The sequence below is a fragment of the Felis catus genome, chromosome E3 (assembly GCF_018350175.1).
Source record: "Felis catus isolate Fca126 chromosome E3, F.catus_Fca126_mat1.0, whole genome shotgun sequence".
Classification (NCBI taxonomy): Eukaryota; Metazoa; Chordata; class Mammalia; order Carnivora; family Felidae; genus Felis; species Felis catus.
Genome location: NC_058383.1, coordinates 18492119 through 18514596, shown reverse-complemented (window position 1 = coordinate 18514596; position 22478 = coordinate 18492119).

Genomic DNA, 22478 nt, shown 5'->3' with positions numbered 1-22478 from the left:
AGTGATACGTGTTGGTCAGTTCTTGAATAGCTTGCTCATCCCTGGCTGTTTTCTCCAACACCTTCTTTTCAGCCCGGCACAATTTTACGATTAACTGTCCTTTTTCTATTTTTAAGGCCTGCGTAGTAGATTTTGTTTCCAGAGAATTCTTATGGTTACAGACAGTAGTTTCTTCCAGCCGACCTCTTACGTCTTCAGGCTCCGAAACCGACTTTCCATTTTCCACCTTGAGATTGCAAGCACCTTTCTTTAAACTGCCATTCGGCTCTTCCATTTCTGAAAGGCTTTGCTGCAACTTTCTAACCGTCGTTTCCCTCTCTTGAAGGGAGTCATCTTCAACAGTATTGTCAGAGTCTTGATTAAGAGACTGTGCTGGCTCCTTCTCAGCTCTAGCAGACTCCTCCTCGTCTTGTTTAATATGTTCCTTAAGTTCAACGTTCTCCTTCGGGATGTTTAAATTCTGTGTTTGCGACGGATCTGACCGATGCAAATCATTAACAGCCAGTTGACTTGGAGGTGATTCTTCATTTTGCGCATCTAACTCTTTAGCTATGTCCGTTTGCTCATCTTCAAATGGACGAGCTCTCTTTTCATCATTGAGATCGTGTTCCACGTTGCCGTTGATGCCGTTGCCTTCATCTTGTGGTTCTGATAGCCGACCTTTCATCAAAACCCTGGGCTGCGTGGTTTGTTTCTGTCCATCGAACTCCCCCAGCTCTGCTGTTGGGAGTTCCTTCTCGGCCCTACCCTGAGTGGATTTTTGTCCGTCGGCCTCCAAGTCACATCTTAAATGCTCTCCTTCTGAATCCAAATTCACGCCTCCTGGAGCCGTACGTTCAGTCACTTCCTGCTCATGGCTCACTTTCCAAAGTGCCAGTTGAAGTGCTTCCCGTCCTTGACCTAATGAGTTTCCTTGTTCTAAAAGGTAGACTCGCTCTTCAAGTTTCAGATCGTCTCCAATGAGATTGTCACCCTGGGTTAAGCTACACCGTGGCGTCATCTCCTTTTCCGCATCGGACAGCACTGGCCGCAGTCCAGACACTTCTTCCACCGCTGTACTCTCGGAAAGAACGCTTTCCTTTTCCGTCACTGTATCACTTTGCCTCCAAACGGAAGGCTGCGATTCCCATTCTTCAGTCCTCTCTTTCTTTTCCTCATGTATCCGGTCCCATTCTCTCCTTAAAGCATCTCTCTCACTTTCTACCGAAGATAATTTGCTATGGATGTATTTGACGGTGTCCTCAAGTTCTTCAATTTTCCTGGTAGACTCCACTTTTTCAGTCTGTAGCACTTGAATGGTGTTTTGCATATGCTCAATGACAGACTCATCAGCTGCTCTGAGTCCAGAGTCGTCCTTCTCTAACAGATTTTCCAGTTCTTTGATTCTTTTTTCATAGCCTTTTGACTTTTGATGGTACCTGCGACGTATTTCTGCCAGTGTCTGTTGATAGACGTTCTGCAGTACTGCCTTTTCAAGTTGATGGTCATCAATTGCCTCATTTCGATTCCGTTCAAGTTCCCTGATGGTAACCTGCAGTTTGTAGATTTCATTTTGCTCGGCGCTATTCGCTCCCGGTGCTGAAGTCTGGGACAAATGCTTCCAATGGCTAACTTCAGCCTCCAGTCTTAAAACTTCATTTGACAGTCTGCTCATTTCTTGTTGTGACCAAATGAGGTCAGCAAAGTCCAGGTCATCCCCCAGGGAAGCTGAAGCAAAGCAGTCGATACCGTAACCCAAGGAAGGTGACGCTGTGGTTGATTGAAGGGCTGATTGGAGCTCCAGCAACTGGTTCTTGAGCCCTATGTGTCTCACTTTAAGAAGTTTCATTTCTACCTCTTTCTGTTGTAGCTGATGTCGGTAGCTAAGAGTCTGCCGCTTTATTTGAAGCTCCGAGGCTTCATACTTCTCTTCCAGATGACTACAAAGACTTTTAAGTCTCTGATTCTCCGATCTTAAGGTTTCCCGACTCACTTCACTCTCTTTTCGGTCAGAGTCAGGTCCTTCTCCCACCTTTTCGGTTCCCTCCATCCGCACATCTTTGATGACCCCCGAGATGCGGTCAGTGAAGGAGGCCCCCCTGCCACCCACTTGCTCTAGGGAATGGCCCTGGCCACCAAACGAAAAGGACATCGCTGCGGGTCACAGAACTGACCTGGTCCGCTCGGCAAAAAGCGTCCAGCGCAGTCGGACAGTCCCGCTAACTGTCTCCAGAGGGAGGCATGCGCGAGGCTAATAAGCAAATCACAACAGACGTTTCTAGGCAACGGCCAGCCACACCGCAGGCGGGGCTGCTAGGGTCCGCGCGACCCCTGCCCAGGACCTCCCACCCCTTACCCTCCCCCCACTGCCCCGCGGCCATCCCTGGCGGTCCCCGGGTGCCTGTGAGCACCTGCGGGGGAAAATGCGTCTCGCCTTGGACTCGCCTTGGACTTTCCCGGGAAGTCCAATCAAAGCACACAGCGCTCTGCAGCTTGTGGTTTCCAGGTAACAATTTCTTGTAATTGACATGAAATGTGCACAGTGACAGCACTCATCCACCTAGGAGGTAGAAACAGGTCTACACCCCCGCGTGGGCACAGTCCTAAAGGGGGCATCCGGAGGCTCCCGCCTACCCCAACCCCTCACGTCTCCCACCATCGCCCCCCCCAGCCCCCCTCGCGGGTCCCGCCCCGTGTCCAGAGCGCCCCAAGCCCGGGTGTGGCTGTTCCCGGCCGCCAGGATCGCGGGGTCACGCCGCTGGAGCCTGCTAGCCCCTCCCACCGGTGCCCGCCTAGCAGGGGCCGGGAGTCGGGACCCAGGCGGCGCCTGGGCAGGGGGGGGCCTCCGTGCGCTCTGCGGGGCAGCCCAGATGGGGAGGGCGGCGGGGGCCAGGCCACGTTCGGCGCCCGAGCCTGGCGGAGGGCGGCACTGGAAGTCACGCGGCGAGGGCGGGGCTCCGGCCCGGGAGCCGCCACTGCTCAGCCGCCGCCTCAGAAGCGTTCAGCCGCCATAGCAGCCGCCGCCGCCGCCGCCGCCTCTCAGCCGCCGCAGCCGCCTCTCAGCCGCCGCAGCAGCCGCAGTAGCAGCCGCAGTCGGCGCAGCAGCAGCTCAGCCGCCGCAGCCGCCACAGTAGCACCCGCAGCCGGCTCAGCTACTACCGCAGCCGCAGTAGCAGCCGCAGCCGGCACAGCCGCCGCCGGCGCAACCGCCGCCGCTCAGCCGCCGCCGCAGGCGCAGCAGCATCCGCCGCTCAGCCACGGCAGCAGCCGCAGTAGCAGCCGCAGCCGGAGCAGCCGCAGCCGCCGCAGTCGCCGCCGCAGCTGCCTCTCAGCCGCCGCAGCCGCCTCTCAGCCGCCGCAGCCGCCTCTCAGCCGCCGCAGCCGCCACAGTAGCACCCGCAGCCGGCTCAGCCGCCACCGCAGCCGCAGTAGCAGCCGCCGCCGGCTCAGCCGCCACCGCAGCCGCAGCCGCAGGCGCAGCAGCAGCCGCCGCTCAGCCACGGCAGCAGCCGCAGTAGCAGCCGCAGCCGGAGCAGCCGCCGCCGCCGCAGTCACCGCCGACCCCGTAGTCGCCGCCTCAGCCGCCTCTCAGCCGCCGCAGCCGCCTCTCAGCCGCCGCAGCAGCCGCAGTAGCAGCCGCAGTCGGCGCAGCAGCAGCTCAGCCGCCGCAGCCGGCACAGTAGCACCCGCAGCCGGCTCAGCCGCCACCGCAGCCGCAGTAGCAGGCGCAGCATTGGCCGCCGCTCAGCCACGTCAGCAGCCGCAGTAGCAGCCGCAGCCGCCGCCGCAGTCGCCGCCGCCGCCGCAGTCGCCGCCGCAGCCGCCGCTCAGCCACCGCAGCAGCCGCAGGCGCAGCAGCCGCCGCCGCCGCCGCCGCCGCCGCCGCCGCCGCCGCCTCGGCCCGGAAGCGATGTAGCCGCGCCAGGCCCGAGCCCGGCGGGCCGCCGCTGCCGCTGCCCTTGAACCGCAGGAAGCAGCTCGCCAACCAGACCGTGGGCAGGTGAGTGAGCCGTGCCGGGCCGGCCGGCAGCGCGCCTGTCGGGGACCGGGGGTCGGGGTCGTGTCCCGGGCGGGGCGGGCCCGCTGCCCCGCGGGGGCCCGCGCTGCGGGCCAGGGACGAGGGCTGCGCCACGCAGCGGCCAGGCGCCCAGCTCGGAGCCGCTGCCCGAGCCCCCGGGAACTGCGGGGCGGGCCCGACCAGCGCGGGTCCCCGCCGCCCATTGTCCCGGCCCCGCTGAGCATCGGCCTCTGGGGTCTGGACCCAAGCTTTCCCCAGGACTCACCCCCACCCTGCCCCCTTCCCAGGCTCTGAGCTGTCAGTACAGGGCCAGACGCCGGCTCGAACTCACGGACCTTGAGATCATGACCCGAGCCGAAGTCGGACGCTTAATCGACGGAGCCACCCAGGGGCCCCTTTTTCAGATTTTAGAAAAGTAAAAATGTACATATGCTGTTACTGTATAATCCATGGTGTGGGTCAGCAGCCCTTTGTTGAATATGTTAATATTTCTAGAGTGAAAATAGAAAGGTACTTCATGCTAAATGGAACACTTAAAGATTGTAAATGGCTTCATATTAGTTCAGGTCAAGTTTTGTTATCAAATAAGTTACCAAAAAACCTTGTTTTTTAGAGTTCAAAGTGATGGATAAGGGGTTATGGAGCTGGTTTACTCAGTAGTAATGCTCCTATTGAGAGAGTCTGAGATGGTTTTTTGTTTTTTGTTTTGTTTTGTTTTGTTTTGTTTTGTTTTGTTTTGTTTTGCCTTTTACTCTACGTAATGCCCCCTTCCTTACTCCAAAACGTTAGAAACCACAATGATGTCTGTAACTAGGGGTCACAGACTCAAGTGCTAGGCAGGTAAAATTAATAAGCGAAGGGAAGGTAGATGTAGGGCAGTAGAGAGAGGCGAGGAATAGCAAAACTCGCTCATTGCACGGGCTTGCTTGCTCTTGGCAAGTCTAGCTACCTGTTGACATGGTGAATGTGGGTGCAGGAACACCCACCTTCTCATTTTTAAGGATACTCCAGAACGGTGATTTTTTTTTGTGAAGTTTATTGATACTTAAATGTCAGCAATGAAAAAAGAAAAGAAAAGAAACCGCTGGACGTAGGCCAGAGAAAATCTATCTGCAAGCTTTATCTGGCCTTGGGCTGCCTGCTCTGACCTCTAGCTGCGAGACTGATTCTTACCGAATGAAAAGTTGGACCGTGGTGTTTTGGTAGTGAACGCTTTCTTGAGATGGGGATGGGACATTTGCTGTATCATTATTCGTTGTGCTTTACGTATATGTCACATAATTTTGCAGTCAGATGCTCTAGCCCTGAGCTATACCCCCTATTATATAATTTTGGAGCGTAAAATATTTCAAAAGAAAAAAAACACTGGAGCACTGCCTTATTTTCTAGCCAGTGGGAAGTTTTCGTTCTCATCTATGAATTTGAAAGTTTAATGTTATTTATTTTGGAAAAGGGAATGAGAACTCCAACTCAAAATAGGACCCTCTTTTTTAAAAAGTTTGAGTTAAGGGGGTTAGATTATAATGTCCCTGCATTTCCAGGGCCACAGTGATCTGAAGTGCCATTGCATGTCCGCCCCCGTATTTGGACTGGGAGGTGTGCCTCATCTTCTGTCCTCTCAGACCGTATCCCTGGTCCTAGCTCCATACCTACTGCCACACGGCTGATGACTTTCAACTTGATGTCTTTTTTTTTTTTTTAAGTTTATTTATTTATTTTGGGAGAGTGAGAGAGCGAGAGAGAGAGAGAGACAGAGGGAGCGCACACAAGCAGGGAAGGGTCAGAGAGAGAGGAAAAGAGAATCCCAAGCAGGCTCCACGCTGTGAGGGCGGAGCCTGACACGAGGCTCAAACTCACAAACCGGGAGATCGTGACCTGAGCCGAGATCAAGAGTCAGATGCTTAACCGACTGAACCCCTCTGGGTGCTCCTTAATTTTATGTCTCTAGTCCTGGAATCACTTCATCTCTAGATTGATCTTTGTCTTGAACTTCTCTGTTTAAAAGTCCTGCTGAAATTCAGCTCATGAACTGCATCCTCAAATTGGCCTTCTTTCCCTGTATTCCTTAGGCCGTGGGTCAGCAACCTCTGGCCTGTAGGCCAAATCCTGCCCACTGCCTGTTTTGTGAAAAAGGGTTATTGGATCACGGCCACGCACTGCAGCAGCACAGTCAAGCAGATCTCACGGTGACCGTATGGCCCACGGAGCCCATGCTATTTACCGCCTGGCCCTTTGCAGGAAGAGTTTGTGGACACCCGCCCTGGCGCACTGAATGCCGGAAGCGCATCTCCTCTGTCACCTGCGATCCCCCTCTTTCTCCTCCATCTTCTTTATATCCAGGCTCTCCCTGCCATCTGGCAGCTCTGCCTCTGGACCGTCTCTGACTTGGTCTCTGCCTCTCGGTGGCCTTAGTTAGTTCAAGCTTGCGGGGTTTTTTCTTTCTTTCTTTCTTTTTTTTTTTAAATGAAATGTACTGTCAAATTGGTTTCCATACAACACCCAGTGTTCATCCCAACAGGTGCCCTGCTCAAGGCCCATCACCCTCTTTTCTCTCCCCCCCCCCACCCCGCATCAACTCTCAGTTTGTTCTCCGTATTTAAGAGTCTCTTACGGTTTGAACTGTTTTTTTTTTTTTTTTTTCAACCTGGACTCACAATTGTCTTCCAACTGGCTTCGCTAGCTTGAGCTGGATTTTATCCATACGTGGGACATCTGGGCTTCCACTTTGGTCTGACACGGCCAATCCAAATTTTAATGGTCATAGCTATTCCTCTCTAAATTATTTTCTTCTGATGAAATCATGATGTTCCTAGGACATTTTATGTCGTCCTAGTATTGCTAAATTGTCTTCGAAACGATAGTGCTGTCATTGAGTTACGGTGCGGCAAATAATTTACACTGGATTGTATGTCACCGTGCGTGATATGATGAATGTCGTGTTTCACCGTCACGCTGTGCTGACTTGTAGATGCTGTCTTGTAAAAAATCTATTTTAATTTTTTCTGTTAAGGTTGAAATGAACGTGTCCCATATCTGTATTTCTTGATGAGTTTTCTATATGTGTTATTTGGTCATTTAATTGCCAGTTGTCAATTTCGTTTTTTAATCACCAGTTTCGGTTCAACACCTGTCTGCTGAGAACCTGTCAAATGCTGGGGTTAAAAAGATAACGGATTCCTAGGAATTTGAGTGGGGAGAGAGACCTACAAGCAGATAATTTGAATACAGCCGGTTGTACTTATTCCAGCAGGCCTTAGGAAGTAGGAATGCCACATCTTGATTTATTTATACATGACAAGGTAAACAAGTTCACATTCTTATCCTCAGGTATATCACGTAATGAGTGCACTGACAGAATCTTGAGGGAACGCATGCACGACTAGGTACAGGCTTGATACAAGATTCAGAAAATAAAGCGGATTCTGTTGAAAATCCGACCGACCCTGTGGATTATAGAAGAAACTGCTTTTGAATAGGAAGAGCCTCTTTGTAGCCAGTGACACGAAAACAATATTAAGTTCATCTCAGCTCTCCAGGTTTTAAGACTCGTTTCTGAAGTCTTGCTATTCCCTGTGAATTACGGCTTGTTAATTACTTGCCTAGACTCCTTCCTTTTGATTGGTCCCGGCATGTTTCTCTCTGTCCTTTCTCACAGTTCTTTTTTTTAAGTGTCTTCCTTATCAGAGATACTTCGGCCTAGTTGTCCACTTGATCTCTCCCTTCATGTTTCATTAGCGGTTTTTGTGTCATTTCTGAATGGGTTCGTTAAATTTCTGCCTCCTAAAGAGTTTATAGTATAAACGGTAGACTGAGTGACAAGGTACTCAAATGAAAATAAATGTTCAGAACTGCACAGAAATTCTTCTAAGCAATGACCAGCTCCATTTATAAGTCCACCAGCTTGGACTCCACGTGGTCGCTGGATACTTTGATGCATAGACAGGACTGGCCACTTGAACCCACGCGCATCTGTACCTTGGGGAAATACACGAAAGTACTTCTACTTCACTGGGTACGGTGGGTGCAGGATAGATGTAGCGTGGGCGCTGGCATGGGATCGCTGAGACGTGCCCAGGGGTCCGTGAAGCCCTCTCTGACATGTGACACTTGAATAATCTTGAGAACAGGAAGGTAGGGGTGATGGGTGGTAGAGAATTCCCAGGGAGAAGAAAAATTCTCGGGGGAAACCTAACCCACTGACCATTTTGTCCTTTAACTTCATGTTTGTTTGCTTGTTTGTTTACTATAAATTGGAAAAAGGCGACACTATCTGATTGCTAGCAGTGGGAAAAGTCTGTCCAGCTCTTATTTTCCAATGAGGTAGTGAACTAATGGCTGTTTGTAGATCCGTATGTTCTTAAGTCCAGAGCAATTGTGGTGTTTAAATTCACAAGCCTCTGGATGCATTTCCATCCAATAGATAGAGTAAGTCGGTTCTTAAAAGCTTTGAAGCTCTAAAATCAGGGGACTTAGGTGGCTCATAGTTAAGTAACCAGCTCTTGATTTCGGCTCAGGTCATGATCCCACGGCTCATGGGTTCGAGCCCCGTCCCGTGTCAGGCTCTGCGCTGATAGCTTGAAGCCTGCTTAGGATTCTCTCTCTCCCTCTCTCAACCCCTCCCCAACTTGTTCTCTCTCTCTTCTCTCAAAATAAATCAACATTAGTAAACAAGGTTTAAAACCAGTGTACCCTTACTTTCTTTGCTTAATAAACACTGACAGCCGTCTTTCCCCAAAATAGACAATTTTTAATTTTTTCTGCTAAGGTTGAAATGAACGTGTCCCATATTTGTATGGGAAAATCGGTGGAGGCATCATTTCTCACGGTGAAGCTTATCATTTCCTTAATTTGCATCATGCTTGTTCATCTCCTCTTAGAACCTTGTCACTACTCTCACGGCTTTTACCTTCTTGGACACGCTAGGATGTGTAACGTTCCTCAAACAACCCTAAAACACACGAACACCTGTGACCGTGGACGTCAACTTTTAGAGACGGGCAGTATCGATCGGCCTTTGTGCTCATCGGTGGAGGACCATTGTTGGAAAAGCTTCCGGGCCAGTTTTGGGGGATCGTGGTTTGAGGACCACTGCGGTAGAATTGGGGGAGCCCATAGGTGCAGAAGGTTGAGGAAGCCAAGCTGGTGATTGAGGAGGTGTCCTGTGGTGGCAGGTGAGCCAGGACTGTGGAGGAAGGGGAAGGGACACGAGTGAAAGACGAGTCAGGAAGCAGGAAGCGATCACAGCAGCCTAAGGGAGAGGTGATGGCCCCCAGAGCAGGACAATGGCGTGGGACTGACGTGAGAAACTATTGAGCACCATGGCTTTAGGGGCGAAGAAGGGAGGGGTTGGCGTGATTCGGGTTATGTCTGGATGTTATTTACTGAAATCGGTGACGCGGTGATTATTCGCTTTTCCATTCGTTTCAGATGCTTCTCTTTTTTGAACCCTAGAATTCTCACACCTGCCTCGACTTTCTGTTGACTTTGTTTTCATTGACACGTGGCTTCGGGTGGGTGTGTTTGTGCGCACCGACACCACGCTGTGCTAATAATAACTGTGGATGTGTAATGTGTTCTCACTCTGGCAGAGCTGGGCTCCTTTGGCTTTCCTTTTTCAGTTGCTGTCTCCCATTTCTGTGTAGAAGTGAATTTTGGTATCGTTTCTAGTTCCTAGAAAAATTCTATGATTGTGATTGGTCGAGAGCACATTAATCCATGTATTTAGTGGGTCCCTGCTATGGGGTGGGTCCTGAGAACCCCAAAATAAGTAAATCCCAGGCATCGATGGCCTGGCATATCTGGGAACTAAACTTTGGGGAGGATTGATGTCCTTTCCCATGAGCCTGGCACGTCTCTTTCTACGCACAAAGGTTTTCTGTGCTTCCTGAGGGCTTTGTTGTCATAGGAAGAGTGCCTGATTAGTTCAGTTGGCAAACGTGAGTGGTGTTCATGTCTGTCTATATCTTTATGTCCTAAATAAAGATGTGCTAAATGAGTCATAGCTGATCATTTTTGTGACTTCTTTGAATTTCTACATATGTATTATCTATGTTTTTATTTCTCCTTTTCCTTTTCTTTCAGCAATTTCTTTTTCGTCCCTCATTGAATTGGTTAGACTCGAAAATAATGTGTAGCTGTATAATTGTTTATAGAAATATTGTCTAAAGGGCGTGTGATTTCACCCTAATGAGGCGTTCCAGAAATGTGGTAAGGTGAAGTCGTGTTTAAATGCGAATGTCCTAATCTGAGTGGTTCTCAGTGGAAATCTACAAGCATTTTCCCTCTGCTTTTGGAGCCACACACCTTGTAGTGTGTCTGATGTTTGAGCCTTTATTCCAAGGCTCAGTCATAAGATTGGCAGGCGTGTGGCTTAAAGACAGAATACTGAATTGAGGGAGCCTAACCTTATGGAGAAAACAATCACAGTGCACTTGGACTGAGGAAGGAGCTGGAAGAGAAATTTGAAATGGAGCCTATGTGGCAATAGGTTTTTATTTATTTTGTTAGTTTTAATTTTTAAAAGGTTTTTATTTTTGAGAGAGAGAGAGAAAATGTGAGCAGGGGAGGGGCAGAGAGAGAGGGAGACACAGAATCCGAAGCAGGCTCCAGGCTCTGAGCTGTCAGCACAGAGCCCAACACGGGGCTCAATCCTACAAATCTCGAGATCGTGACAGGAGCTGACGTCGGATGCTTAATTGACTGAGCCACCCAGGCGCCCCGGCAACATATGTTAATATAACTTCTAAAGAAGTGATCAGCAGGTCACAGGGCAGTGGACTTAACTGCAGCCTTTGACTCTTAGAACAGTCTTTAGGAATAGAAACCTTGCTCCCTGTAGATGTTACATGGAGGTTCTGATGGCCTCTTCCCCCCCCCCCCCAAAATCATCCACACACACAGATTGGCAGAGAATTTCACGGACTCCACAGACCTCTTGAAGCCCACGGCCAAGAACCCCGGGCTAGTTCCTGGAAAGATGTGTCGTCACGGCCCCCACGCTAGAAACACATCTGTGGAGAAGCGCTGTTTACAGGTGTCTACCTCCGGTGTAGGTGGGTGGTGTTCCGCTGTTCTCCAGAACACACACTTGACGTCTGTGAGAGCCTTCCCCAGAAAAGCTGAGATGGGATATTCTCCACGATGAGATCTGGCGATCACATGAAATTACTTTCCCTGGATAATCGGCTTCTTTTGATAGTTAGTCCGTTCCATAATGTTTTCAAAGCTTTTAGGTGAGGGCTTAAGAAAACGAAGACTCCTGTGGGGCAGCTGGAGTCTAGAAAAGAGTAACTGGACTTGAGTCCGTGTGGTCCCCCGGCTCTCTGTCTGACCTTGGCCGCCTGAGCCTCCCGGCTGCGCTCCCACGCTGGTGAGACGGGGCTCCTGCTACCACCTGGGGACCGGCCCTGGGAGATTTAAGAAGGCGGCATGAGGTAAGGAGGCGTCAGAAGACAGGGAGGAAACAGTATGAAGCAACAGGTTAGCACTGGAAAAAGTAGGCGGGTTAGATTGTACCTCACCATTAAGGGCCAAAGTCGATTCCAAATGGATGAGGAGTTTCAAGTGAAAACCCAGAACCACAGAACGGAGGAAAAGATGGAAAGTTCTTCACGCTCTGGCATAAAAGTACAGAGAATGAACAATAAAAGATAACCACGCAAATAAAACCACCATTATAAACTTAACCACACAAGAATTAAACTTCTGTCTGCCTATCTCATAATTAAAATTATGGCCAATGACTAGGTAGAAACAGGAGCAGCCACAACGGAGCATTAAGATCTTTAATGTGTAAAGCTGTGTTATCGATCAGTTGAAAGAAGTGCACGACAGGGGCACCCGGGTGGCTCAGTTGGTCGAGCGTCTGACTCTTGATTTCAGCTCAGGTCATGATCCCAAGGTCATGGGATCAAGTCCCATGCTGGGCCCCACACTGAGCATGGAACCTGCTTAAGATTTTCTCTCTCTCTCTCTCTCTCTCTCTATTCCTCTTCCTCCCTCCCTCCCTTCCTCAGTCCCTCCCTCCCTTCCTCAGTCCCTCCCTCCCTCCTGCTCTCTATCTCTTTCCCTCTGCCCCTCTCCTACACTAACCTGTCTCTCTCTCTCTCTCTCTCTCTCTCACTCAAAAAAGCACACTATAGTGAGCAAATGCCATGAACAGAATGCTCACAGATGAAATACAGATGACCAGTAAGTATATAAGACTCATTTCAAAATTGTAACTAACCGAAGAAACCCAAAGCTCTGAGACTGCATTTTTCACTTACTAAACTGGCACAGCTCAAAATGATGATATGTTGCTGTCTTGGGAGAACTGACGAAGGCCGTCACACAGCCATACACAGGTGGGAATATAAACTGGCATTCCTTTCCAGAAAGAAATGTGCCTTGGCGTTTTAAGAACCATTTCTAAAATTGGAACCCAAATCGTCCACCTCATCCTCCAGTCTCTTGTCTTTTTGGATTCCTTTCCTGAACAGTCCCCCTCTGTGCTTTGCTGGGTCCCTTTCCTTCTCTGACCTCAGTCAGTCACAGAGGGTGTCTTTCACATCCCTTCCAGCCGTCTGTCCAGCCGGCCTCTTTCCTTCACCTGTTGCGCAGAGCCACAGCCAGGCTCGTTCATCTGGGGCTTCTTGGCGCCTGTACCTGGGATGCAGGGCGTGGTCCAGAAAGATCGTCTCATGTGGAGGGTCAGGCCGGCCCAGCTGTCACGGCCTCCAAGCTCAGCTGGGCTTTAAAGACTGCCTTCCAGCCCTTGGCGCAGTTTCCCGTCCCGTTTTCCTAAGCCTTCTTGCCAGACCTTTACTTCCCTCAAACCTACTCCACCCCTTCTGCAGACACACCCACTCTCCTGGGCCGGAAGACCTGCCTCCCAGTTCCCAGAGAAGACCTGCTGCCGCCACCTTCCCTGCCGTCAAGGTCATTACCTCCCGCACGCACACGGCTCTCCCCCTCCCCGGGGGCTTCCCTCCTCGGCCTTCCTCTGGCCACTCTGCATTTCCAGCTTCCCTCTCTCCACTGGCTCTTTTCTGCCACTCGCGATGTTCAGGTTTGCGACAGCTCGCGTCTCTCTTCACGTGGCTTTGCTTCTCTGTCTGCGCTCGCTCGGCGCCCTGCGTCTTGGCTCCCGGGAGCCACCGCCCTCACACCTTCCTGCCCTCCCTGCCACAATGCATTCCTGGCCGGTCCTTCATCCTGGCTCTGGTGGCCCACACTCCCGGCTTCTTGGGCTTCTTCCGCGGCCTCCCTGCTGCTCTCTGCTCTTGGGCTGCTCTTGCGCTGCGTTGCCCCTAAGGCTTCTGTGCTTAGCCTTCGTCTTCTCCCCAGATCTGCGTTCCGAGCAAACTCCCCCAAAGCAGTGTTTTTTGCTGCTCCTGCTAACACGCTCTGAGTTTCCTTTCCGGGCGCCTCTGCTGTGCTTCGGAACCTCGTAGCAGGAAACACACCGGACGTCTCCACTGCACGCTCAATCGACCCCTTAAATCCGGCATTTCCGGAGCTGACCGTGTTGACCCCAACCTCAGAGGCTCCCAGACTTTCTCTGCAGTTGAAGAGCCTCGCTGTCTAGCCGGTCACTCGGCGTGGAAACATGGTGGCCATTCTAGGGGATTCCTTCTCCCTCTCCATCCACGCCACGTCACGAAGTCCTGCGTGTTGTATCTTTGTAATAGCTCTCTGTCGCCTCCCCTCCTTATCCGCTGCTTTTGGGCGGAGGGATGGGGGGGGGGCTCCTTATTCTCACTTGGATCTCCCATTCTCCCTCCGGTCTCTTCATTCTCAACTCCTCAGTTTCCCTGCGCACCAGTGTGTCTTCCCTCCCCAGCCCTCCACGCACCTTCCACACTGTTGCCAGGAAGATCCTTCCAAAGAAAATAATCGTAACACTGCTAGCTTACGTGTGTTTGGGTGCTTACCATCTGCCAGGCCTTTTCCCAAGTGCCAGTCTTGTGTTGACTCATTTAATACCAAAATCAGTGCTGTATTATCCCCTTTTACAGGTGAGAAAACAGAGGCCCAGAGAGCTTCAGTTAAGTTGTCCCAGGTCACAGAACCAGCAAGTCTGTCTGCAGAGTCTACACTCTCAGCCACTTAACGTCATAACAACAAAGACCACATTTTGAGCTTTCTAGGAATTAGCTCGTTGCGTATATCATCTCTTTTAATCCACTCAGTTCTGGAAGTTGGAAATTCTTAACATCTCCACTTTTTGGACGAGGAAACAGGGGCACGGAGACATGAAGTAACCCGCTCATACTTACACGGCTTTTAGGTGGTGGACGGGGCTTTGACCCGCAGCAGATGTGCTCTGGGCTGTCAGTCTTAGCCACCTCACCCGCCCACAAGGGGCCAGCACCTTCTGAACTCACACTTTCATGAGTATTTTTCTGTTCTTCTGGGTTGTGGGTGGCAAAGGAGGTATCCTTGTGTGAGATGGTCATGCTACTAAGAGTGTGATGAGAAAAGACCAGCGCCTGTTCAAGTGATATCCAGATGGAATGGGACGCTTTGCCCAGTAATGCCATTGAATTTCCTGTGCCAGTTGAACATGCTTCATTCTGTTTTTCCCTCCTGCCTTTGTAGGCGTTGATCGTGTAATTTGGGATTTTTCATAAATCCTTAGGAACACAACTACCATAGTAATATGTTATAGCACAACAGCTTGTCTCCACCAGTAGGTTCCTGAAATTATCCAGGGTAGGAAAATTCTCTCGTGAACTTAAGACATTCTGGGAGACATTTTGGTTTCGGGTGACCGGGTGAACACGTGTGTATTTCTTCTCTCTGCTTACAGTCCACTGAAATGTTAGGTATTTAAAAAAAAAAAAAGGGGGGGGGGCGCCTGGGTGGCGCAGTCGGTTAAGCGTCCGACTTCAGCCAGGTCACGATCTCGCGGTCCGGGAGTTCGAGCCCCGCATCAGGCTCTGGGCTGATGGCTCAGAGCCTGGAGCCTGTTTCCGATTCTGTGTCTCCCTCTCTCTCTGCCCCTCCCCCGTTCATGCTCTGTCTCTCTCTGTCCCCCCAAAAAAATAAATAAACGCTGAAAAAAAAAATTAAAAAAAAAAATCTGGGAATTAGAAAAGATGGTACTAAAAGCCATTCAGAAAAAGTCCCAGATGACTGATTAAGAAGCAGCCCTGTCCTGCTCATTGTCCAAGGCAGGACAATAGGATGTAAGAAAATCCTCAGAAAGGCTCGTACATCCATTAAAAAAAAAAAAAAAAAAAAAACAAGCTACTGAGAAAAAGGTACAGAGTTCTTGGCAATTAAAAAATCTGTCACCAGTTCATAAAAAGTCCTAGGACACTAAGCAAAGAAACGGTCTTTGGAAAAGCAGTGAAGCAAGTTTCTGTGTTCTTTGATTTCTCAGGATATAGGACTCCCCCAAATGGACATCGTCAGGAATAGCACTCATAAAACAGGCCATTACACAGTCAGAGGAGCGTCCCTCCTCTTCCTGCAAGCCTCCCATCCTATTAATGTGACTAAGTTACGTTGACTTTCACACAAAAAGACTGCTATCTTTTAGCCTTCCTGGCAGCCCTAAAGATTTTTTTTTTTTTTTTATCCCAGTGGTTCTTAACCGGAAGCAGTTTTGCCGTCCTCCTCGCCCCCTGATCTGGCAGTGTCTCCGGATGGTTTTGCTTGTCCCTGCTGGGGAGAGGGGGACATGTTGCCACTGGGTTTTAAGCGTGTAAGGGCCAAGGATGCTGTTAACATTCTGCAGTGATCTGGACAGCCCACAGGAAGGAATTATTTAGACCAAAATGTCAAAAGTGCCAAGGCTGGGAAATAGTTAACTGTAAATTGCCAAGCCGACTTGCAACCGGAACTTTTCCTTAATCTCCCAAGATGTCAGAGACCTAAGAAGTTAAAAGCTGCAAGCTGAAAGTTGGCAGTCTTCTCTTTATGCTAAACTATCCTAATACTTTACGAGAAAGTAGATAAATCTCTAACAAACACTTCTTGTGCCCGATGTGCCCGCACAATGAAGCTTAAGGCGTGACATCAAGAATAACATTTAGCCTGGGGGAAAAAAAAACATCCGTAGTTGGACTGTTTGGTACATCTTTCTGTCGTCGCTGTCAGTCTGTCTGGTTCTCTTTCCCAGGGTGCCTGGGTGCAGTCTCACAGCCCTCCTTTGACCGGGACTGCAGACAGCCATGACGAGTCAGTGCTGGCATCATCCTTCCCTAAGAGCTATCCCCACCCAGACTGGTCCAGTATAGACGGCAGATGCCTAAATTCTTTCCTTCTCCGCCTCCCTCTCCCTCCCCTCCGCACGACCGTGCCGTGGTGAGGTCTTCAGGAGATGAGATCTCTTTAACCTTTGTCTCTTTGATAAATGTCGTCATTTTAGGGTTGCCTGGCTGGCTCAGTTGGTAGAGCACGCGACTCTTGATCTTGGGGTCGTGAGTTCGAGCCCCACATCGGGTGTAGACATTACTTACAAAAATGTTACTAGTTTTGTCTTCATCTTTGAAATATTGGCATTTGGTGTGCAATTGCAGGTTGACTGGTTTGTTCGTTTTTTCTTCCTTTAGCACTTTAAAATGCCACTCTATTGTCACTTGGTCCTAGTGTTTCTGATGATGAGTCAGCCGTCGTTCCTGTGTCGCTCCCCTGCACGTTAAGTGCCTCTTTTTTTTTTTTTTTTTTTTTTTTTCTGTCTGCCTTCAAGATTTTCTCTTTCTCTTTCTCAACACTTCAACCTTGATCCTTTTAGGTGTGTTGTTCTCTGTGTTTATCCTGCTTGGAGTTCTTGGAGTTCTGAATGAGTGGATTGGTATTGTTCATTAAATTTGGATACTTCCCAGCCACTGGGTATCCAGTAGTTCTCTGCCCCACTGTTCTTGGATATTGTTCCAATTTTCTTCCTCTCTGTATTTTCATTTGGGTCATTTTTAAAAAAAATTTTTTAATGTTTTTATTTATCTTTGAGAGAGACAGAGCACGAGCGGGGAAGCGGCAGAGAGAGAGACAGAGACAGAGAGAGACAGGGAAACACAGAATCCAAAGCGGGCTTCAGGCTCCGAGCTGTCAGCACAGAGCCCGAGGCGGGGCTCAAACCCACAAACTGTGAGAGCATGACCTGAGCCAAAGTCAGACGCTTAACTGACTTGAGACACCCGGGTGCCCCTCGTTTGGATAATTTCTTTCAACTTCCAAACCTCTGATGAAACCCCTCATCTACTCATTCATTCGGCCCGCCTTTTTCACTAGATGCTCTAAGGTACTTACTGTAATTGAGTTCCTGCAAAATAATTCCAACATCTTGGCCGTCTTTGGATCTAGTTCCATTGACTGTGTGTCCTGATAATGCATAGTTTCTATTTTTCTCCTGTGGTGAGGTTTGACGGGATGCTAGCCACGTGTGGATACTGAGAGTGCCACACCTCTTGTGTCAGGCTGTTCGTGCAGGCACTCAGCTCTGCTAGTCTGTTGTTGCAGGAGTCTGGGCTCTGCTGTGGCTCTGGGCGCATTCAGTTCGCCACAGGCTTCCGCTTCTTTGAGGGTCGGGTGAAAATGTCTCCTTTGGCAGCTCTTGTTTATCTCAGTTGTCCTGCCTTACCCCCAAACTTAGTAGGACTTGTGTGGCTGCCTCAGGAGAGCTAGAACTCTCCTCAGCTCTCGTGCCCTCCCTCCGGTAGTGGACCAGTGCCCGATACTCATTTTGAGGTGCAGAGGCCGGCAGGGACCGCTCCTCCTCTCGGTCGTTCCCACCGCTCTTCAGCAGGCTCTGCCTGTCTGAGCGTCGGATGGTCCCAGGGTCGGGGGTGTCGTCAGCTGTCCCTTGCCCTCCTTCCGTGGTGGGCGGCCATGACCTCCCGCTCCCCCTCAGACTCCAGCAGGCCCCACACACCCAAGCCTTAAGAGGGGTTCCGGGGCCCGCGGTTCTCCCACCCCCGTTATCGCCTTGCGTGTGTTCTTCCCGCGCTCTCTTTCCCACCTCCGTCCTCACTGCCTTCACATACCCTTCCTCAGCACCCAAGCTTCTAAATCCAGCTCACGGAGTAGGTCTCAAGAGCCATCACCAGTTTCAGAAAACCTTCCTGCTGTCTCAGGCCTGCATCAGATGCCCTCCCATCACTTCTAACCTTTGGTAAGTTATCATCATCTCTGCGTCTAGGTTTCTCATCTCCAGAATGGGTATGGTGATAGCATCGATGGCTTAGTTATCTTGAGGATTCAGTGAGTCCACACGTGCAAAGCACTCGGAACACAGAGGCGAAGAACGGGTCTCGGGAGCAAAACTGCCCAGACTCAGCGCCCTCCCGTGAAACCTGGAGCAGGTCACATCACTTTTCAGTGCCTCCGTTTCCTCCTACCTAACGTGGAGGTAACGATACTTACCCCCTGGATGTTACCGCCGATGTCAAGGGGATTAACTCTTACGAAGCACCTGGACCAGTGCCAAGCACATAGTATGAGCTCAGTAAACGTTAGTTAGCCGTGATGGTGGTGACGACAGCCCTCTCCTCTCGGAGGCCCTGTGCCTCACTCACTGCGCTGGAGCATAATCGCTTACTTTCCTTGACAGCCCTTGCGCCCAGTCAGCGCAGGGGCCGTGACTCTTACTCGCGATGGCTCATGGAAGGGACTCCAACAGATATTTGCTCAGTGACTAACTGAGTGAAAAGGTTAGCGGCAAAGTATGCATGACACCCTGTGGGGTCGAGTGCAGCGATGGGCCGTACTGTTCCATTCAGGGACCATTTCATCATTCTGAATGGATATTTGAGTCATCAATAGCGTCCTTCCCTCCATCAAGCCACGGTGTTGGAACACTCTTTTCTTTGACCTTTAAAAAAGGGCAAGTGAAGATTTATGGTGTTGTCCACCCAGAATCTCGCCATCATCCAGCAAAAGAGCCTCACCCCAGTTCTCCAGGTGAACATTTTTTCCCTTCCTTTTCTGCACCACGCTGATCATGGAACTTTCTGGGCTACGTCTGCAATGTGTTCTCCTCCTAGACACTTAGAGGATCCACAGTTATTCCAAATTCTCTGCCTTGCATGCCTTGAAAAATATGTAGCATTTATTGTTGTTCATACAGATACGACCGTACATTTGCAAAGCACAGCTTTGAAGGTTTCAAATATTCTCTTTTCTCACAAATATTCTCTTTTGTTGCAATCTGTTAAAAGTTGCATGAGATGGTTGATGCAAACGTAAATAAAGGAGGAACAGGAATGTCACGAGTTGTATTTTTACAGCGTAAGGTTAGTTTGTGGTGGAGCTGGGACCAGAATCTGGCGTGAAAACAAATGAGGAGAGAGTCCGCTTTGGTCACGGACCTTAAAACTGCTCTTCCTGAGGGTCCAAAGGCTTCGGTTCCCATGTCATTTATTTAACGGGTGGCTGCCCCAGTTTCCACACCCGTGAGATAGGGATAAAAATTGCCCCGTAAGGGTACGTGTAAGAGAATAAAATGAAATAATTATGCCAAAGTGCTTTCGTAACAGAGAGGAATGTACGAATGCAAGCTTAATCTAGTATTGGAAAGCTGGTTGATTACCTGAGTTATGTCCATGAATTCTAGCTTCTGTTCTGATTTTTTTCCTGATGAGAGAGACCTCCACATTTTATAGGTTTTCCTTGAACTTTTTAAAGCGTTTTTCAAGTGGATGGTTTATAGTCAGTGAGTCAGTCCTACCATTTCTTTTAAAATAGCAGCAAGGCATCGGCCCAGATCGGACTGGGAGGGCTTCCTGCCTGTGTTCTTGTTCACTCCCTGAATAACTGCAGAGGCCCTCAAATGTTCTCCTACCTTTGGCCTGTCCTCCAGTGTCAGAATTTTCATTCTGAAACCCAAATCTGATGCCACTCCAGGACAGAGAAACCATCAATGGCTCCCTGTTGCCCCTTAGTTCCTGGTTCTTGGTTCTTTTCAGCCAGGCCCCCCTCTCCTCTTCTTCTGTGCCCTAGTGTCGGACCCTTTGCGCATTCCGTCTCCCATACTGTTGGGTCTGCTTAGGCTGCTTCCCTGTAAAGCCTTCCCTGGCCACACAATCCATTCTGCTTCTCTCTCTGCTCCCAGAAACTCGGAACAGAGTTGGTTCTTTACATTTCTGTCTTTCCTTTTAGCTCCCAAGGGTGGGGACTGCGGCTCATTTCTCTCCTTCTAGCCTCCCCAGTTCTTGACATTTAGAGAGGGCTCCACGAATACCGGCTGAATGAATGAAGATCGACACACCTCATAGCAAGGTCATCCTAAGATGGTTTCCGTCCAGAGAGTTCTTTGGCCCTCTGGGAAGGCACACCTGAGAACCACCAGGGCTGGCATTTGTATAGCCTCATTCCCAGCGGCGTCAGGCACAGAGGACTGAGACGTTGATCCTTCGATGAAGGGTTTTTGCTAACTCACCACGTACTAGGTCTCTGAGTTTCTGTGCGTTACGTGCCTGTGATTCTGTTTGGGGGCCTCCAGCCCACGCAGTGTGACCACAACCAACTCTTTGTTGTAGTTGAACGGGCTGCCCGCTTCTGTTGTGGTTTTATCTTTGTGTGGCCTGCACTCGGCCGTAACTTCTGGGAGAAGCTAGAACGCTTGGTCACTGCAGAAACCTTCCACGGATAAGACTTAGCTTGGGAGTTATCTGAAGGTGGCGGTCATCTGTCGTACTGCTCCGGACAGCTGACGCTCCGTGAACCCTCACCCGGGACCACGTTAATGAGCCGAAGGAGATGAATGGCGTCGCTAAACGATCAGTGTGGTGGTGGCATTATCATGACCATCATTCCCATTTGACTGTGGAAGGCATGGGCACTCATATTTGCAGCGACCAAGCAACAGCACTGGGACTCCCAAGTCAGATCTGTCTGACCCCAGAGCCCTGACTCAGCTCGTACCGCATTCCGTCTCCTTCTTTGCCTGCGGTGAACCTTAGAGTCCGCCAGCCCTCGGGTTCTTATCACTCAGCCTGCAAAGGCAGGAGCGTGAGCTCGGTTGTGAGTCACACACATCAGACCCCGTTCCAGGCAGTACTGACCCAGCAAGGGTGCGGCCGCGGCCCGTTCTATGGGAGCACCTCTGTTTTTGCTACTGCCAGCCGTTTACTGCTGGACCCTCTTTCTGTCGCGTCCTGGTGGTTACCGCGCCACCTGCCAGCTTCGGTCCTCTGACCCTTCTCCCTCGGGGGTTCTCAACCCTCGCCGTACTTTGGAATGGCCGGGGAAGCTTTACAACAGAATGCCCGGCCCTACCCCCAGAGGTTCCGTTCGGTCATTCCTGCTTGGGGTCCGGGTATTAATCTTTCTGAAACCACCTTGGGATGTCATAGAATTCGCACGTTTTAAGTGCAACACTCGGTGATTTCTTTCTTTCTTTTCCTTTTTTAATGTTTATGTTTATTTTTGAGACAGACAGAGAGACAGACAGACAGACAGACAGCGTGCAAGCAGGGGAGGAACAGAGAGAGAGGAAGACACAGAATCCGAAGCAGGCTCCAGGCTCTGAGCTGTCGGCATGGAGCCTGATGTGGGGCTTGAGCTCACCAACTGCGAGATCATGACCTGAGCCGAACGCAGTCAGACGCTTAACTGACTGAGCCACCCAGGCGCCCCCAAAACTCAGTGATTTCTTAGCAAACCGACAGCATCGTGTGACCGTCACCACAGTCTGATTTTACAAAAGTTCTCTCACCCCGATGAGATCCCTTAGGCCATTTTAGAGTCAGTGCTCAGTTCCACCCCTGCCCTCAGTTAACACTAATCTGCTTTCTGCCTCTGTAGATTTACGTTTTCTGGCCATTTCATACAAATGGAATCATCTGGGGGTGGCTGGGTGGCTCAGTCAGTTAAACTCCAACTTTGGCTCGGGTCACACTCTCACCGTTCGTGCGATCGAGCCCCGCGTCGGGCTGTGTGCTGACAGCTCGGAGCCTGGAGCCTGCTTCGGATCCTGTGTCTCCCTCTCTCTCTGCCCCTCCCCTGCTCGTGTTCTGTCTCTCTGTCTCTCAAAAATAAATATTAAAAAAAAAAAATGGAATCACCTGTAGTATTTTTAAAGCCCCCAGGATTATAATGTGTAGCTATGGTTGAGAATCGCTGTTACCTCTTGGATTTTTCTTTCTTTCTTTTTTTTTTTTTTTTTTTTTTTTTTTTTTTTTTTTTACTACTGTTGCCTAGATTCGCAGTGGCTCAGAGAAATCAATAGGCGCCTACAAGGGCTGCCTTTTAGATAAGCTGTAAGCGTAATGAGCACTTCAGATGAGCCGTAAGCCCAACGGGTTCTGGACTGAGAGCTTAATGATCATTTATAACCCGCTTTTTATGGAAACGTGCTTTTCAAAGTCCAAATGTGCTGACTTAGGGAGAAGCATTTGGAAAAGAGCTTGCACAACCTGTCTTAAGATGCGGAGTGCCTCCCTGCCGGTGGCCACGGCACTGAGTCAGAGCCGAGCCCTGAATTCGTGTGGCCTTGCCTTTGGCACTTCTGCTTTACGTTTTTTTGTGTATGGCCTTTCGCCTCCGCCTGACT